We start from the raw sequence: 5181 nt of genomic DNA, 5'->3' as shown, positions 1-5181 counted from the left end.
TCTCTCTCTCTCTCTCTCTCTCTCTCTCTCTCTCTCTCTCTCTCTCTAAGAAATGCACTCTGAGTTCCTGTGTTTTCTTCTAGAAAATAGAAAAAAATATTGCATGAGTTTTGGGGGGAGGTAAATGGAGATGACGATGCCCAGAAATAACTGACACTCAGAACCAACTTACTATATCCTTGCTGAATAGGTAAATGAAGGAACGACTGAACGAATTCATTCTAATCTCTTACCTTATGGTGAGTCTTCTTACTTCTTCTGCCCTTCTTTCCTCTCCTGACGGCAAGCACACAGAAATCCTGCTAATCCTTCAGCCACAGGGCATCTGTCTTGCTGAGTCCCTACTGGCAACAACAATCTGGATCAGAGTTAGAAGTTATTACCCTTTGAAGCAAGGGTCGGCCACAATTTTAGTTCAAGTGCCACAAATATGGAACAAATTTTGCCAGAGGCACCAGAATGGCCAAAGGAACATTTTTCCAATTTCCACAACAGTACCGTCAGCACCCACTGGCGTGTTGACTCTACATTGGGTTTTCTATGACAGCGTTAATATTTATATCTCTTTTCAACTTTTTATCTGTTGTTCTTTAGCAGAAGACTTCTCTTATTTTTAATGTCCTTTATTATTTTTTATTTTATTATTATTATTTTTAGCTCTGGTCCTCTTATTCCCTCAAAAGGCACGCCCTTCATGTGATATTAAACTTCCTCCATCACCCTCTCCTCTTCTTCTCTCCAAGTGTAAAAAGGGTAGTGAAACTCCAAGCTGTAGATGTGTGGTGAGGTAGAAGGTTCCATGCTACAAAACTCAACCAGGAACAATTGGCCTTAGAAGACCCTTTTCTCCCCATTCAAGATATTGAAAATGTGAAAGAACGGGACTATCCCTGTCATGGGATTTTCTATATTATTTTGTGAATAAGTAGGAAGCCTTATAACAAATGTATATTACGTGCTTTTCTTGTTGCTGTGACAAAATGCCTGGCATAGGCAAGTTAGAGTAAGGTTAATTTATTACAACTTGAGTGGTCCATCATGGTGGTAGGAGCACGAGGCAGCTCATTCTATTGCACTAGGAATCAGAGACAGATGGATGCCTGTGTTCAGCTTGATTTTTGTCTTTTTATTCATTCTAGGACCCTAAGTCATAGGATGGTACCACTCATATTTAGGGAAGGCCTTCCATGCCTTCCTTCAGTTAAACCTTTCTGGAGATATCTTTAGGGGCCCATCCAAAGCTACACTTTCATGTTTGCAAGCTGACAGTGAACATCAATCATCACAAGATGCAAAGACTAGATGTTTTCTGTGGGCTTCTGAAATAAGGGAAGGGAGTTTCTGGGTCAAGGCTAGCTTTATCCTTGCCTTCCCAGATTACCTCAAGCACCTTTAGAACCTCTACAAACCATACTCAGCAGTCTTGGTCTAACTGGGAACTGCCACTGTTCCCAAAGCTAGTTGTCCTTTCCCTTATCATTCATTTATAGCCTCTTGAGTTCATGCTTCCTCTTCTGAAAAATGAGAACAAGGATCTGCACTTGGGTCTAAACCCTTGAAAGTGTGTACTAGGGTTTCAATAGCCTCACAAAGGGTTAGCAAGAACATCCTGATTTCCCTGTGGTTCTATCATATTTTCTATAAACATGAGGAGAACTTAGAATCAGAGGTGCAAGCTCACATGAGTTAAATCTGTGTCTTCTCATATGCAACACCACTGTTGGAAGGTGTCAGCTCAACAGTTCAGGGTTAGATTCTGACCCAGCAAGGGTTCCTTCTTTATCACCAGCCCAATATCACAAGCCCATTTGAATTGAGTCAGGGATGGATCTCCAGAAAACACAGATTCTTAAGGCCTTTGTGCAGCAATCTGAAGGCAAAAGCTTTGTCCTTTTGAGAACTTGATTTGGTATTGAGCAGCTTCTAGAGACTGGGACCCATAGTGCTGTGTTCTTGACTATATGAGCTCCTTGGAGCAACCAAAATAAGCCTTTTCTTGAAAAGAGCAAAGTAAATGACCATGGGTTTTACAAATAAAGTCTTTTAAGTGACATGGATATTTAGACTGGAGAAAAAAATTAAAGGATGAAGTATTAGGAAACTGTACACACATATGTATGAGTACATTATTATGAGTCAGACATTGTGCTAAGCACTTCACATATCAGGTTTCATTTATTTCGATACTTAAGAAGAAAAATCAAGGAAGAGAGTTTTCTAAGTAGCTGAGAGCATACATTTATCCTGAACCAGAAAATGAAGATGAATGAAAAGCCCTGTAAGAAAGTAGGTAAAGTAATCCTTCATAGAGACCATTTTTAGTCTGGGCTGCTAGCCAGGGGTATCTGGAAGAAAGGAAATAATGAACTTGTAGAATGTTGGAGCTAAAATGTACCCTGGAACACATGTAGTCCAACCATTGTTGGCTTCATCTTACAGATGAGGCCCAAGAAAGGAAGTGATATATCCATCCAAGACATAGCTAGCATCTACTTCCTGTCCACTCATCTTTCAGGAAAATGTGTCCCCATTCATCCATCAACCAGATTTTTTAATTAATCATGTTTTATGTACAAAAGAGTCCATTTTTACTAGTACCATACAGACCTTTCTTATCCAACTGTAAGCCTGTATACTGGGTAATCTCCACAGCCATTCACTGGATAGAGAGGTCTCACTGCTGGTAATAAAACTTACTGATCCAGGGCTTATGATGAAAGTCTTCTCCCTAGCTTCTGTGTGCATGTTCTTTTGGGACCAATCAGCTTCACACTGGAGTATGGCCCCAATGTCATCACTGAGATCTGGCATAGATCTAGAAAGGCAGATACAGCATTTGCCATTAGAATGTGGTGGTATTCTCTAGGACCTGAGATTCTACGAACTCCTTTACTGGTTTAGCCTCCCTGGCATCTGGCTCAAACAGACCAATTACAGATCAGTGAGCTGACTTACCCAAAGAGACATAGCCACTAAAGTGTCAGTCTCTCTCCTAAAGAAAAGTGCCGACATTACTCACACTGATTTGCTATTACAAAAGTAGAGGTGCAGCACACTGAACACTAACTAAGCTCAGGGAGGCTGCCAGAAGCACCCTTATCTGGCATTCATAAGGGATTCAGGAGTCACGTTACATTGTACAGCCCGATCACACCTCATTTGACCTTTATGAAGGACACAGCACAGCAATTCTTAATGTCATTCCCAGTGAGGTTGCAGAGGTTTCAAAATAGCAAATAATTGATAATCAACAATATTATGACCAAAATGTAGGCTTAATATGATAAAAAATAATGACCTAGTATTAAAGAATTTATTATAGTAAATGCCACAAAACATGAGGTCCTATATTTCTGGGAATGTCTTTCTATATATAATAGCTATGTTGATAAACATTTATTTAGTATTAATATTCACCAGGTACCACCATCATTCTGTATGAATATATATGAACATATGTATATATTCACACAAATACAAATATATGGTAAATATATATTCTGTTCATTCATTTTTCCCAAAAGCCTTTTGAAGAAGGTAGGTGTCCATTTCATAGATGAGGATACTGAAGGACAGGCAAGTTAAAATGAAGCTCAAAGCAGTATTCAAATAGCAATGCCTTGTTCAGGGTTTTCATTCCTGAAATATGCCTGCAGCATTGTGTTCCTGCGCTGTCAAATATAGAATTTTTCTTCTCTTAACATTTCCAACCAACCAAACACATACTTTTTTTTTTTTTCATTAAAAAAGGAACTAAGCCAAACCCTTGAAAAAGTGTCATGAAACCTTTGTCATTTCCCTGGGTCACCACGGTTCTGTTGTTTTAAGCTTAGAAAACAAGAAGAGTAAAAATTCAACTGCAGAAAGCTGGCAGTGGGAACCTCTCCTCAGAGTGAGTCAGGAAGGGTTGGGATCTGTCTCTTTCTTGTTGCCCAACAGCCAGGCCCCTCTGTGCATCCAGGCCAGGGGACTCAGAAGAAAGCCTTGACAGAGAGCGCCTCTTAAGGCCAAGGAGGGAAGTGGCAAGGTCCGTGGTTGCTGGAGCAAGATGGGGGACTGCATTTAACCGTTCACAAGGATTTAGGCTGTAATCTAGACGGGAATAAACTGACATCTTTAAATCCTACTAATGCCCTACAATCAAAAATCAAATGATCTCGTTTCAAGAGCAGCCAAATAGATAGTAAGATACAGACAAGGAAAAGGTGGGTGGCACGGCAGTGAAAAATCTGGGTGGGGAAAGAATGTGCCAGTCAACAGGTGGGAGAGAAAGAGTAGGATCAACTCAGGATTTGCAAGGTGACCCAAAAGAGAAAATGAAATGTGTGTGAACGAAGCCAGGCTGTGGATGGGGGAGGGGATAATGTGGCTTCATGAGAACAGTCTGGTCCTGTACCAACTTGATACAGCCAGTCAGCTCCAGCAGGGATCTGCCTAGCCATCGGGAGAGTAGACAGTACTGTATGGGGATCTGTACAAAGAACACTATCCTCAAGAGTAGTATGCTGCAGGGCCACATATCCTGTGATCTGTAACACGGGTGGGGCTCCACCCCTGAGGAATAGCTAGAGGTAGAAACTGGGGTTTTAAGAAACCAGGAGTAAAAATCTTCTCATTTCTATGCGTTCCCAGGTCACTAAGTCCAATAATAAGATCACGCGCTTCTCAATCATGCTCCACCTCAGGCATCTGTTCAGTTCATATGTTTGCAGAGTGGGAGAAATATGTGACCTGAATATCCTCCAAAATGATAGCAGCTTTTAAAGAGTCTCCTACTCCAAAGAGCTCTCATTCTAAATCTGTCACTTAACTGTTTCTGTTTTGTGAAAGAGCCCACATGGTAAGAGTCATTAGGCATCAGAGGCAATCGGAGGTAGCACAGCATGTGTAATACAGTCAGAATCCCAAGCCAAGAGTTTGGAACCCTTAGTCAAGAGAGCTGGGAAGCTCTGAGCATCCCAGATCAGGAATGGTAATGGTGCTGGTGCTGGTGCTGGTGCTGGTGCTGGTGCGTGTGCGTATGCGTGTCCGTGTGTGCCAGCGAGCGAGCAAGAGAGCCAGACAGGTAGATAGGCAGACAGACAGGCAGGCAGGCAGACAGGCAGACAGGCAGACAGGCAGGCAGGCAGACAGGCAGGCAGACAGGCAGACAGGCAGACAGGCAGACAGGCAGACAGGCAG

Source organism: Grammomys surdaster, unplaced genomic scaffold, assembly GCF_004785775.1.
Source record: "Grammomys surdaster isolate TR1022 unplaced genomic scaffold, NIH_TR_1.0 130, whole genome shotgun sequence".
Taxonomy (NCBI): domain Eukaryota; kingdom Metazoa; phylum Chordata; class Mammalia; order Rodentia; family Muridae; genus Grammomys; species Grammomys surdaster.
This window is presented reverse-complemented; position numbering follows the sequence as displayed.